Source organism: Ranitomeya imitator, chromosome 6, assembly GCF_032444005.1.
Source record: "Ranitomeya imitator isolate aRanImi1 chromosome 6, aRanImi1.pri, whole genome shotgun sequence".
Lineage (NCBI taxonomy): Eukaryota > Metazoa > Chordata > Amphibia > Anura > Dendrobatidae > Ranitomeya > Ranitomeya imitator.
Window position 1 is genome coordinate 478,051,319 of NC_091287.1, and position 14,540 is coordinate 478,065,858.

The 14,540-nt window shown below is 50.3% G+C and overlaps 1 protein-coding gene across 2 annotated transcripts in view; it reads left to right on the top strand.

The window, feature by feature from the left end:
* The first annotated feature begins 858 nt into the window (after nucleotides 1–858).
* Nucleotides 859–14,540, top strand: part of WWP1 (WW domain containing E3 ubiquitin protein ligase 1) — a 124,051-nt gene continuing 110,369 nt past the window's right edge. The window contains exon 1 of one of the 2 annotated variants that reach the window (XM_069731570.1): nucleotides 859–1,002. The gene's annotated coding sequence lies outside the window, so the exon portion shown is untranslated. The remainder of the gene's footprint in view (nucleotides 1,003–14,540) is intronic. The other variant, XM_069731571.1, reaches the window with a different exon arrangement.

Here is a 14,540-nt window from a genome sequence, read left to right on the forward strand (position 1 = left end):
TGTACTGGAAAATGGGAAGCCAGTTCCAAATTTTGTGAAATTGCAAAAAAAAAAGAAGTGGCTCTGCAAACGCGACACCTGCAGACCATTCCATTAAAGTCTGAACTCCAAAGCGTCACTCTTTTTCTGAGCCCTGCCGTGCGCCCAAACAGTAGTTTCCCCCCACTTATGGGGTATTGACACAACTAGGAGAAATTGCACAAGTTTTGGGGTCCATTTTCTCGATTCCCTTGTGAAAATAAAAAAACTGGGGTCTAAAGTTTTTAAGAAAAAAAGTTAAATGTTCATTTATCCCTTTCACATTTCATTAGTTCCTGTGAAGCACCTGAAGGGTTAATCAACTTCTTGAATGTGGTTCAGCGCACCTTGAGGGGTGCAGTTTTTACAATGGTGTCACATTTGTGTATTTTTTGTCAGAAAGACCCCTAAAGTAAACTTCAAATGTGAGTTGGTCCCTAAAAGTAACGTGGAGAACTAGAACGCCGAGCTGCTGAGCAGAGCCGGCCCCCTCAGACCCCCGCCGGCCCCCTCAGACCCCCGCCGGCCCCCTCAGACCCCCGCCGGCCCCCTCAGACCCCCGCCGGCCACCTCAGACCCCCGCCGGCCCCCTCAGACCCCCGCCGGCCCCCTCAGACCCCCGCCGGCCCCCTCAGACCCCCGCCGGCCACCTCAGACCCCCGCCGGCCACCTCAGACCCCCGCCGGCCCCCTCAGACCCCCGCCGGCCACCTCAGACCTCCGCCGGCCCCGCCGTCCGTCCACTGCGACCAGCCAGTGACGTCACGCTCTCTAACCCCGCCCCTCAGGTAATTGACGCTCTCATAGGACAGCAGGAAGGTGACGAGGGGACGTTCCCGGTGACATGTGTCAGGGGCGGGGCCTGGGGCGGAGCTCTGTGATGGCCGCAGAGGTGCTGGGTGAGGGGAGAGTGTGAGGCGGACGGCAGCGGGGAGAAGCGAAGGACGGCCCGGCTGGGGGAGGCCGAGGACGGGACACCTTCCCGGTATGTGGCGTGTCAGTAATACACAGGTGCAGAGTGACCGGCAGTGCAGCGTCTCCTCATCCATCTTGTGTGTATGTCTCCCCCCCCCTCAGGAGTCCTACAGCCTTTGTGGAGCTGTTCTACACTGCTTATGCCCCCCAGTAACACACAGGGCCCCCATTATGGCCTGAGGAGTCTTATAACACCCTTTGACCGTTGTGCGGCGCCTGTGGCCCCCTGACCGTTGTGCGCCGCCCGCGTTGGCCCCCTGACTGTTGCGCGCCGCCCGCGTTGGCCCCCTGACCATGGCGCGCCGCCCGCGTTGGCCCCCTGACCGTTGTGCGCCGCCTGTGGCCCCCTGACCGTTGCGCGCCGCCTGTGGCCCCCTGACCGTTGCGCGCCGCCTGCGTTGGCCCCCTGACCATGGCGCGCCGCCCGCGTTGGCCCCCTGACCGTTGTGCGCCGCCTGCGTTGGCCCCCTGACCGTTGCGCGCCTTCTGCGTTGGCCCCCTGACCGTTGCGCGCCTTCTGCGTTGGCCCCCTGACCGTTGCGCGCCTCCTGCGTTGGCCCCCTGACCGTTGCGCGCCTCCTGCTTTGGCCCCCTGACCGTTGCGCGCCTCCTGCGTTGGCCCCCTGACCGTTGCGCGCCTCCTGCGTTGGCCCCCTGACCGTTGCGCGCCGCCTGTGGCCCCCTGACCGTTGCGCGCCGCCTGCGTTGGCCCCCTGACCATGGCGCGCCGCCCGCGTTGGCCCCCTGACCGTTGTGCGCCGCCTGCGTTGGCCCCCTGACCGTTGCGCGCCTTCTGCGTTGGCCCCCTGACCGTTGCGCGCCTTCTGCGTTGGCCCCCTGACCGTTGCGCGCTGCTTGCGTTGGCCCCCTGACCGTTGCGCGCTGCTTGCGTTGGCCCCCTGACCGTTGCGCGACTCCTGCGTTGGCCCCCTGACCGTTGCGCGCCTCCTGCGTTGGCCCCCTGACCGTTGCGCGCTGCTTGCGTTGGCCCCCTGACAGTTGCGCGCTGCTTGCGTTGGCCCCCTGACCGTTGCGCGCCGCCTGCGTTGGCCCCCTGACCATGGCGCGCCGCCCGCGTTGGCCCCCTGACCGTTGCGCGCCGCCTGCGTTGGCCCCCTGACCGTTGCGCGCCTTCTGCGTTGGCCCCCTGACCGTTGCGCGCCTTCTGCGTTGGCCCCCTGACCGTTGCGCGCCGCCTGCGTTGGCCCCCTGACCGTTGCGCGCCGCCTGCGTTGGCCCCATTGAACCGTTCCTGACCCATGACCACTACTTGTGAAGCCTCCATGACCCTTGCCCACCATCTTTCTTATTATGCCTGCCTTTGCCCACTGGCAGCCTGATTCCAAAGGTCAGCCATGCCACCTGACCCTTGTCCTCTGCCTGTGTCACAGGTGCTCGTGTCCTGTGCCCACCTCCTCACCCATTCTTACCCAGAGGCGCTTACCTACCCAGGGCTCACCACTCTCTAGGTGAGATGTGATGGTGACACTCACTGAAGGGCAGAACCCAACCTTTCCCGTCCCCTGAGCGGCACTTCTGTGATTCTCTAGGAAAGTCTTTGTCTCTGTGATGAGTAGCAGGTGGCCCCTCAGATGGGGGCGACCCTACAGATACATTGGGGTCTGTTCTTTGGCCATGGACCGTCAGTGCCCTGACTTGCAGCTACCACATACCTGTCAGTGCCAATGACCAGACCGCGATGGCAGCACCTATATGTGGGAGAACAGAGCCCACAAGAGCCGGTAAAGTCCAAGCTGCGGGGTCTGTGGCCCGTGTCTCGCCCTTTGTAGCCCTCTCTGGGTTGTGTGCTTCTTTGATCTTTTTGCTCTCCTCCAGAGTTTGCAGCTTGTCCGCCCCTCCTTGTAGAGTCTCTGGGATTTGTGTGCCCCCCTTCTCTCGGTCTGGTTGTCTCACTGGACTGTCTGCCGCAGACAAAGCAATGGTGTGTGCCAGGACGCGGGGCCCCCTGACAAGTCGCCCACATCGCCGTGTATCTGTGCGGCCTCTTGTCTCCTGACCTGGTGTAGTGGCTCAGTATGCTGGGCCTGGGGGGCCGTCATGTGGGACGTGTGGTGGGTTTCAGTCTGTGCCAGGTCACGGGGATTACTGGTGTTTCCTGGCTCGTGGCTCGGTGTGATCGGCTCACCTGTCCGATGCTCGCACTTTCTTTTCAGGCTGCCTGTTTTAATGTGAAGTTTTCTATAGTTTTCTATTTCCTGCACTAGGAGTAATGTTAACATCGATCTTTACAAAATGTTTCTTGCTCCTATTTTCTCGATGTCAGACATACAGGTCTGTGTAGAAGTTTACAGAAAATGTAGAAAAAATGCTGCAGAGTAAGAAAGCTTCCGAAAATAGAAATGTTATTAGATTATCAGTTAGCAAATTGTAAAGGGAATGTCCAAAAGAGAAGTCTAAATCCCATCAATACCTGGTGAGCGTCCTCTTGACTACAAAACATCAGCAGTTCTCCTAGGCGCACTTGTGCTTGCTCACCATCTTGGTCAGGGAGCTTGTTGCAAACACCTTTGAGAACTAACCACAAATCTTCTGTGGATGTCACTTGTGCTATTCCTTCTGTCTCGTTATATAATCCCAGTCTCCGTGTTGAGATCAGGGCTCTCTGGGGGCCACATCATCACTTCCAGGACTCCATGTTCTCCCTTACTCTGAAGATATTTCTTGGCTGTATGTTTGGGGTCTTTGGCTCCCAATTTATTCTGTAGGAGGACAATCAGATGCCACCCTAAAGGATGAGTATCTCCCTGCATTTCTCAGCAATGTGGACACCATTAATCCTCTACCAAATCCACAGCCCCATTTGCTGATTGCAGCTCCATACTTGCAGGACCCTCCACCATGCTTCACTGTTGCCGGCAGACACTCATTATTGTACCGCTCTCCAGCACTTTGACAAATTATAGCCAAATGTTTCTCATTTTGACTCCTCAGTTCAGAGCACCTGCTGTCATTTTTCTTCTGCACCCAAGTGCCTATGCTTTTGTGCATAGTTGAGTCTCTTGGCCTTGTTTAGTTGTTAAAGACTTTTATTTATGCCGCAATATTTCCATGAAGACCCGATGCCTCGGAACTGTAACCTGACATAGGAAGTCCAACCGCTTGTGAGTTGAGTTGATGGCTCTGCTGGACACCTGACTTTGAAGGGAAGTAAGCATGATGTGTCTTTGATCTGCTTCACAAAGTTTCCTTGGGCGACCATTGTGCTTACGGTCCTTAACTTTGCCGATTTCTTTTGGTGCTCTGTCAAAATTGCTTGTACAGCACATCTTGAAACCCAAATCTGCTTGGAAACATTTGCCTGATGGAAACCTTGCTGATGCTCTATAACTACCTGGTGTCTTGTTGCCAGGACCTGTTACATGAAACTGACTTCCACAACTTCACATTGGTAGCCGAGTTTGGCTGGTCCTCAGGTAAAATCCACCTATGCAACAATGTCTGTTTCAGTTATGACTGTGTTTCCAACTACATATAACAGTGATGATCTTTCTCACCTTTGTGGTATTATTTGTTACCCTTGCACCCTGACTTTGCTGGTGAAGGATTGATGTTGTTCTGAAGGCAAAGCACAGTCTCCCCAAATAATGATTTTATTTAGATTTCCCCTTTGTTCGTTCACTTTGCATTTTGTGATTGATCAAAAAACTATTAACACTTTTGTAATTTGCAGCATTTTTTCCACACCGGCCTAAAACATTTGCATAGTACTGTACATGTGCGGTAGGCTGAGTTGTGTGTAGTAGCCGAAAACCAGAGACGACATAAGGCTCGATCTGTCGCATGATGGACACCGTTGACGTTCAACAGACCCTGTTCATCTATAATGGGGTCTTTTGGGTTCAGTCATTGCGTGCCCCATTGGTCTTTCTATCGATTATGACAGAAACTGTGATCAGCCCTCCGACGTAGATGAGAACTTGGCCTAAAGCTGGCCATACACTATAGGGGGCTATCGGACTGTGTTCATCACTCCCGACTGCCCCGTGCACATAAACATGGCCGAGCGTTCCTGTGTATTCAATGGGAGAGAGGAGATAGATGACAGAGCTGCCTGGCAATGGCCATTAATCTTCCCTGAGAGCGGCCTGATCCTTCTCCCCGACATCTGTTCATGAGGGCCCCCCATACACATCATACGGTCCGGGCCATAAGATGAGTTCTGGATTTTGTGGGAGACCCATAAAAATAGTGAGGTGATGCTGAATAAAGTCACTGGCTTGTTTCTTCCATTTAACAGGTTGTCCGGTATGAAACACACCTCCTGTCTAGCCCGTGTGTAGGGTCCTTCGGGGGTCGGCACTGGCTCCAGATGTCATAGGACTGCTGAATCCGCGGTCCGGTGACGAGACCAGCTCGTCATCAGATGTTTCTCTGGGAACGGCCAACTAAACAATCTAAACTTTCACCTGACAGCAGATTTCAAGAGGGAGAAAAAAAAAATGATTGGGCATGTTGTATATCTTCATGCCCGATCATTTTTTTTTTCTTTTCTCGAGAGATAATCCACTACTGGTGGTGTCTTAACAGCCTTTTATTCCTCTCCCCATTCAGAATACATGTGTATGGGTGGGGGGCAGGACGGGCAGCGAGTTATTTGGGCAATGGCTACTTGCGGGTCGACTTTTAGGGCGTACACAGCTTGTCCAATACCTAAACAACCTTTTGTAAAATGTGGGGGGAAAGCATATACCCTCCTTCCGAACCAGTGCCGTTTCATCAATGTTGGCACTATGCCTGCCAGTGTTTGTGTGACGCGATGTCACATGAGCGCTGCAGCCAATCAGTGGCTGATAATGGTCTGCTGTGTTTATGTGACAGTGGGTTTCTTGAAGAAAATAAGTAGAAGTGGTGAGGGAGGGTGAAAAACCAGCAGTACCACAGGTCCAGGGGCGGCTCTTGGTTCGGTTCTGTAGAATTCTAGAATAATGACGTCCGTGTAAATGAGGGTGCGATCGTATTGTGGCAGCGGTAATCTGCGTCCTTGCCTCGTTCATGGTGCGGTTCGCTGAAGACTGGGTACTGATCAGATCATCCATGTTCTGATATGGTAACGTGCCATTGTCTGTGATTTCATCATTGCATCTGGGTATTAACTCCCTGATTACAGCAAGTAACCCTGTCCTCCCCGCTGCAGTCAGACGTATACATGTCTGGGTTTATAATGCACTACTTAACCCTTAAGCAACTGATTGTATGTAATGTTTTACCAATGATGACCAGGGACTTAAGGGTTTACTGCCCTGGAAAGTCCCTACCTGTTCCTTGGTAATAGGCTGATGTCATGGCCTTCCCCAGCTGGGATCACCTTCCATCAGCTGTAATTTTTGGGGAAACTTATGTTATTGTTTGCTTTCCCTGCAGCGCCACCACTGGGGAAATAAAGCATTACACACTGCCTATTCACATCAGTAAGGCCGGCCTCACACTTCCGTCTTTCTTTTTTCCGTCATAATGCGTCGTTTTGTGAAGAAAAAAAAAATAAACGGATCCAGCAAATGGTGCTGCTGGATCCTTTTTTTTTCTCATAGACTTGTATTAGCGACGGATTGTGATGGATGGCCTTCCGTTTCATTCGTCGTGCACTGGATCCGTCGTAAAATCGCTGTCCGTTGGGTGGAGACAACGCACAGAGGAATGTGTTTTTTTTTTTTTTTTTTTTCTGTGCGTCGGAAAATCGCCCAACGACGGATCCTGCGCGGCCCGTCGCTGGCTATAATGGAAGCCTATGGACGCAGGATCCGTCGATGACTGTGAAAAGCAGGAATCCAGCAACAGATGCCGTCTGTTAAAACTGAGCATGCGTGGAAGAATTTCTCGTCAGGGAAATTCTCCCTCTCCATCTCTATGCAGCATCAATAGTAAAAAGATATAATGTTAAAAAAAATAAAACATTGGGATATTCTTACCTTCCGGCGTCCAGCGCGGCCCTCGCAGCCTTCCTGATGCTCGCGATGCTGCCGGCAGCTCCGGTTCCCAGTGATGCAGAGAGAAATGACCTGATGATGTAGCGGTCTCGCGAGACCGCTACGTCATCACAGGTCATTGTCTCACTATGCGTCACTGGGAATGGAGCATCGGGAAGGCTGCAGGGGCTGTGCGGGACGCCGGAAGGTAAGAATATCACAATTTTTTTATTATTTTTATCATGGGTTGTGTATGCGTTTACGCGGCGAAGACTCATACACAACGTGTGCACATAGCCTTCTAGGATGCACTGGAACAGTCAAAAAACCAGCTCCAGTGCATCCGTTTTTTACAATCGGCACAGGATCCGTTTTTTTCAACATTTTGAAGGATTGTGACTGATTGTAAAAAAAAAAAAAAAAAAAAAAAAAAAACGGATGTGTGAAAGAGGCCTAAGGAGTCTGTGCTACAGGTCCTCCAGTGCTGGAGATGCGGGGGTCCTCAGCATTACCCCAGAATTACCTAGCAGAAGATAGGATTACAAAGCAGAATAAAAGCATCTTGCCTCCACATGTGCCATCCTTGGCTGTCGTTGCAAGTGGTTCTTGACCACTTCTGCCTACTCAATTGCTCATCACATGGTGCTTAAAGGGCATGTCTAGAACAAGATGTGTAGTATAGACAATGAGGTGGCTATAAAGCCCTGTCTGTCACAAAGTGGAAAAAACCTCCACAAACTAAATACCGTATAATTATAGTAATATGACTGTCACCATTACGGTAATACCAAAGAATGTCTGTGTAACTCATCCGGACTGTTCCTTTAAACTGGTTCACGACCAGTGATGGAGATGTACATCTCATTGTATGACTTTCAGAATGTGATCCTTAACCCCTTAGTGAATTTTGACTTTCCTGACCAGGACAATTTTTTTAAATCTGACCAGTGTATCTTTATGTGATAATGACTCTGGAACGCTTCATCGGATCCCACTGACTCTGAGATTTTTTTTTTCCTGACATATTGAACTTCATGTCAATGCTAAATTGACTTGCGTATATTTATGAAAATATCAAAAATGTTTACATTTAAAAATTGTATGCTCTTACATCAGACAGTTATACCACACTAAAATTATTAATAATATTTCCCACATGGCTACTTTACATAATGTATTTTTGTTAGGAATTTATAAGGGTTCAAAGTTGGCCAGCGATTTCTTATTTTACCAACAAAATTTAGAAAACTATTTTTTTAGGGACCACCTCACATTTGAAGTCAGTTTGAGGGGCCTATATGACAGAAAATAACCAAGTGTGACACCATTCTAAAAACTGCACCCCCTCAAGGTGCTCAAAAACACATTCAAGGAGTTGATTAACCCTTCAGGTGCTTCACAGAAATTAATCGAATGTGGGAGGAAAAAAATGAACATTTTAAGTTGTGGGTTCCCACCCCCCCCATCCCCCCCCACACACACAAAAACTTACTTTAGGCAATGTGCACACGTTGCAGATTGGCCTTAGGAATTTCTGGTGCGGATTCTGCCTCTCCTGGCAGAAGACGCACCTGCGGATTTGTCGCGTTTTTTGTGCGGTTCCGCAGCTTTTTTTGTGTGTTTTTTGCTGCGGTTTTCTTGCGGATTTGCTGCCTTTTTACCCCTGTGGTTTTCTATAATGGAATGGGTACAAAAACGCTGCAGATTCACAAAAAAGAAGTGACATGCTACTTCTTTTAAACCGCAGCGTTTCCGCAGCGGATTTTCCGCAAAGTGTGCACAACATTTTTTTTTCTCATTGATTTACATTGTACTGTAAATCAATTGCGGATCTGCAGCGTTTCTGCACCTCAAAAAACGCTGCGGATCCGCAGAGAATCCACAACGTGTGCACATACCCTAACTTCTCAAAATATTTTCACAAGGGCAGTTTGTTGTGCAATTCTTCTCCTGAGTACGCAGATGTAGGCAAAGAGAAGACTACTTGGTGCAGCCATTCTCAGTTTTTAGATTTAGCAGTGAAGCAGAGCTGAGGAAGCTAATCCCGCCCACACCATGTTCTGTATATACAGCGTCCATAGACAGTGAGCTGCCTATCACAGTGTGTCTGACAAGAAATCAGGTGCTGCTTTGTCCAGCAATGAAAAGCTCTTGGTGCTAAAACAGTCATAGCAAGCAAGAAAACCACTGAGCTTGATAAGTCATTGCAAAAATCTGTGATTTAACCCCTACCTCATGCTGTCTTCAGATTACATAGCAAAACCCTGCTGACAGATTCCCTTTTAAAGGGAAGCTTCCATCAGAAAATGATCTATTGTTTAAATCAAGTTTTGTTTCATGTTTTGAAACATTCTTGCCGATGTACTGTATTTTTGTTTTTCAAAATTTTTTATAATTTTTTTAATCTTTTCTTTTTTGCCACTGAGACTTTTTAGATTCATACTTCCTTTTAGAAAGTGTTTTCAGCAAAGTTCCATACTATCATCGGATTACAAGATCAGGTAACACCTCTATATACAGCTGATACCAGGATCAGCAAGTCACAAGGTAACGTCCCGGTGACGTTGCTCTCCCTCATATATCTTTTGATATGGAAAAAACTATATATATCTACTATAGAATTGTCTAAGGGTCACTTCCGTCTTTCTGTTCCTCTGTCTTTCTGTCTGTCATGGATATTCATTGGTCGCGGCCTCTGTCTGTCATGAAATCCAAGTCGCTGATTGGTCTCGCCAGCTGCCTTTCATGGCTGCCGCGACCAATCAGCGACGGCCACAGTCCGATTAGTCCCTCCCTACTCCCCTGCAGTCGGCGCCCGCTCCATACTCCCCGCAGTCACCGCTCACACAGGGTTAATGCCAGCTGTCTGTCTTTCTGTCTGTCTGTCACGGATATTCATTGGTCGCGGCCTCTGTCTGTCCTGAAAATCCAAGTCGCTGATTGGTCGTGGCTGTTTTGCCGCGACCAATCAGCGACGGGCACAGTCTGGAAGAAAATGGCCACTCCTTACTCCCCGCAGTCACTGCCCGGCACCCGCATACTCCCCTCCACTCACCGCTCACCCAGGGTTAATGCCGGTGGTAATGGACCGCGTTATGCCGCGGGTAACTCACTCCGTTACCGCCGCTATTAACCCTGTGTGACCAAGTTTTTACTATTGATGCTGCCTATGCAGCGTCAATAGTAAAAACATCTAATATTAAAAATAATAATAAAAAAAAAAATAAAAATCATTATATACTCACCTTCCGGCGCCTTTCCCGCTCCTGGCTACGGTCCGGTGACCGCTCCATGCAAGTGGCAGGTTCCAGTGGCATGGGAGAAGGACCTGCCATGACGTCACGGTCATGTGATCGAACTACAGCTGGCCCTCGGAAGGTGAGTATATGTTTTTTTTTTTTTTTTTTTACCTGTGAAATACGTGACTGGGCAATATACTATGTGGCTCTGTGCTGTATACTACATCGCTGTGCAATATACTACATGGCTCTGTACTGTATACTACATGACTGTGCAATATACTACGTGGACTGTGCAATATACTACGTGGACATGCATATTCTAGAATACCCGTTGCGTTAGAATCGGGCCACCATCTAGTCTACTATATAATTGTCTAAGGGTCACTTCCGTCTGTCTGTCTTTCTGTCTATATGTCACGGATATTCATTGGTCGCGGCCTCTGTCTGTCCTGGAAATTCAAGTTGCTGATTGGTCGTGGCTGTTTTGCCGCGACCAATCAGCGATGGGCACAGTCCGGAAGAAAATGGCCGCTCCTTACTCCCCGCAGTCAGTGCCCGGCGCCCGCATACTCCCCTCCACTCACCGCTCACGCAGGGTTAATGCCGGCAGTAACGGACCGCGTTATGCTGCGGGTACCGCACTCAGTTACCGCCCCTATTCACCCTATGTGTCCCCAACCTTTTACTATTGATGCTGCCTACGCTGCATCAATAGTAAAAAAAAAAAAATGTAATGTTAAAAATAATAATAAAAAAAATAAAAAAACCTGCTATATTCACCCTCCGTTGTCCGCTGAGCCGCTCGCGCCGGCCGCCATCTTACGTTCCCGGCGATGCATTGCGAAGTTATGCAGAAGACTTAGCGGTCTCGCGAGACCGCTAAGTCATCTGGGTAATTTTGCAATGCATCCTGGGACCGGAAGATGGCAGCAGCCGCGCGCCTATCGACGGAGCTCCGCTGGATCCCAGGAGGTGAGTATATAACTATTTTTTATTTTAATTATTTTTTTTAACAGAGATATGTGCCCACACTGCTGTATATTACGTGGGCTGTGTTAGATACTGCGTGGCTCTGTGCTGTATGCTACATAGGCCGTGTTATATACTCCGTGGGCTGTGCTATATATTACGTGACTGGGCAATATACTACGTGGCTCTGTGCAATATACTACGTGGCTGTGCAATATATTACGTGGCTGGGCAATATACGTGGACATGCATATTCTAGAATACCCGATGCGTTAAGGTACCGTCACACTGAACGATATCATTAACGATATCGTTGCTTTTTGTGACGTAGCAACGATATCGTTAACAAAATCGTTATGTGTGACAGCGACCAACGATCAGGCCCCTGCTGGGAGATCGTTGGTCACTGGGGAAAGTCCAGAACTTTATTTCGTCGCTGGATCTCCCGCTGACATCGCTGAATCGGCGTGTGTGACGCCGATCCAGCGATGTCTTCACTGGTAACCAGGGTAAACATCGGGTTACTAAGCGCAGGGCCGCGCTTAGTAACCCGATGTTTACCCTGGTTACCATTGTAAAAGTAAAAAAAAAAAAACACTACATACTTACATTCCTGTCGCGTCCCCCGGCGTCAGCTTCCCTGCACTGTGTAAGCGCTGGCCGGAAAGCAGAGCGATGACGTCACCGTTGTGCTCTGCTTTACGGCCGGCCGGCGCTGACACTGGGGGACGCAGGGAAGCTGACGCTGAGGGACGTGACAGGAATGTAAGTATGTAGTGTTTTTTTTTTTTTTTACTTTTACAATGGTAACCAGGGTAAACATCGGGTTACTAAGCGCGGCCCTGCGCTTAGTAACCCGATGTTTACCCTGGTTACCAGTGAAGACATCGCTGGATCGGCGCCACACACGCCGATCCAGCGATGTCAGCAGGAGTCCAGCGACCAAATAAAGTCCTGAACTTTCCCCAGTGACCAACGATCTCCCAGCAGGGGCCTGATCGTTGGTCGCTGTCACGCATAACGATTTCCTTAACGATATCGTTGCTACGTAACAAAAAGCAACAATATCATTAACCCCTTCCCGACCTGTGACACAGCGTAGGCGTCATGAAAGTCGGTGCCAATCCGACCTGTGACGCATATGCTGTGTCACAGAAAGATCGCGTCCCTGCAGATCGGGTGAAAGGGTTAACTCCCATTTCACCCGATCTGCAGGGACAGGGGGAGTGGTAGTTTAGCCCAGGGGGGGTGGCTTCACTCCCTCGTGGCTACGATCGCTCTGATTGGCTGTTGAAAGTGAAACTGCCAATCAGAGCGATTTGTAATATTTCACCTAAAAAAATGGTGAAATATTACAATCCAGCCATGGCCGATGCTGCAATATCATCGGCCATGGCTGGAAATACTAATGTGCCCCCACCCCACCCCACCGATCGCCCCCCCAGCCCCCCGATCTGTGGCCCGGTCCCCTCCGTCCTGTGCTCCGCTCCCCCGTCCTCCTGTCCGCTCCCCCCGTGCTCCAATCACACCCCCCCGTGCTCCAATCAAACCCCCCCGCACTCCGATCCCCCCCCGTGCTCCGAACCACCCCCCCTGCACACCGATCCACCCGCCCGCACACCGATCCACCCGCCCGCACACCGATCACTCTCCCCCATGCTCCGATCCCTCCCCCCCCGTGCTCCGACGCCCCCCCGTGCCCTGATCTCCCCCCCCCTGTGCCCTGATCTCCCCCCCTTATACTTACCGATCCTGGCGGGGTCCGTCCGTCTTCTTCCCCGAGCGCCGCCATGTTCCAAAATGGCGGGCGCATGCGCAGTGCGCCCGCCGAATCTGCCGGCCGGCAGATTCGTTCCAATGTGAATTTTGATCACTGTGATATAATCTATCACAGTGGTCAAAATAAAAAAACAGTAAATGACCCCCCCCATTTGTCCCCCATAGATAGGGACAATAATAAAATAAAGAATTTTTTTTTTTTTTCACTAGGGTTAGGGTTAGGGGTAGGGTTAGGGGTAGGGGTAGGGTTAGGGTTAGGGTTAGGGTTTCGGTATGTGCACACGTATTCTGGTCCTCTGCGGATTTTTCCGCAGCGGATTTGATAAATCCGCAGTGCTAAACCGCTGCGGATTTATGGCAGATTTACCGCGGTTTTTCTGCGCATTTCACTGCGGTTTTACAACTGCGATTTTCTATTGGAGCAGTTGTAAAACCGCTGTGGAATCCGCAGAAAGAAGTGACATGCTGCGGAATGTAAACCGCTGCGTTTCCGTGCAGTTTTTCCGCAGCATGTGTACAGCGATTTTTGTTTCCCATAGGTTTACATTGAAATGTAAACTCATGGGAAACTGCTGCGGATCCGCAGCGTTTTCCGAAGCGTGTGCACATACCTTTAGAATTAGGCTATGTGCACACGGTGCGGATTTGGCTGCGGATCCGCAGCGGATTGGCCGCTGCGGATCCGCAGCAGTGTTCCATCAGGTTTACAGTACCATGTAAACCTATGGAAAACCAAATCCGCTGTGCCCATGGTGCGGAAAATACCGCACGGAAACGCTGCGTTGTATTTTCCGCAGCATGTCAATTCTTTGTGCGGATTCTGCAGCGTTTTACACCTATTCCTCAATAGGAATCCGCAGGTGAAATCCACAGTAAATCCGCAGGTAAAACGCAGTGCCTTTTACCCGCGGATTTTTCAAAAATGGTGCGGAAAAATCTCACACGAATCCGCAACGTGGGTACATAGCCTTAGGGTTAGGGTTGGGTTGGAATTAGGGTTGTGGTTAGGGTTAGGGGTGTGTTGGGGTTAGGGTTGTGGTTAGGGGTGTGTTGCGGTTAGGGTTGTGGTTAGGGTTACGGCTACAGTTGGGATAAGGGTTAGGGGTGTGTTGGCGTTAGAATTGAGGGGTTTCCACTGTTTAGGCACATCAGGGGGTCTCCAAACGCAACATGGCGCCACCATTGATTCCAGCCAATCTTTTATTCAAAAAGTCAAATGGTGCTCCTTCCCTTCCGAGCCCCGACGTGTGCCCAAACAGTGGTTTACCCCCACATATGGGGTATCAGTGTACTCAGGACAAACTGGGCAACAATTACTGGGGTCCAATTTCTCCTGTTACCCTTGAGAAAATAAAAAATTGCTTGCTAAAACATCATTTTTGAGGAAAGTAAAATGATTTTTTATTTTCACGGCTCTGCGTTGTAAACGTCTGTGAAGCACTTGGGGGTTCAAAGTGCTCACCACATATCTAGATAAGTTCCTTGGGGGGTCTAGTTTCCAAAATGGGGTCACTTGTGGGGGGTTTCTACTGTTTAGGCACACCAGGGGCTCTGCAAACGCAACGTGACGCCCGCAGACCATTCCATCAAAGTCTGCATTTCAAAACGTCACTACTTGACTTCCGAGCCCCGAC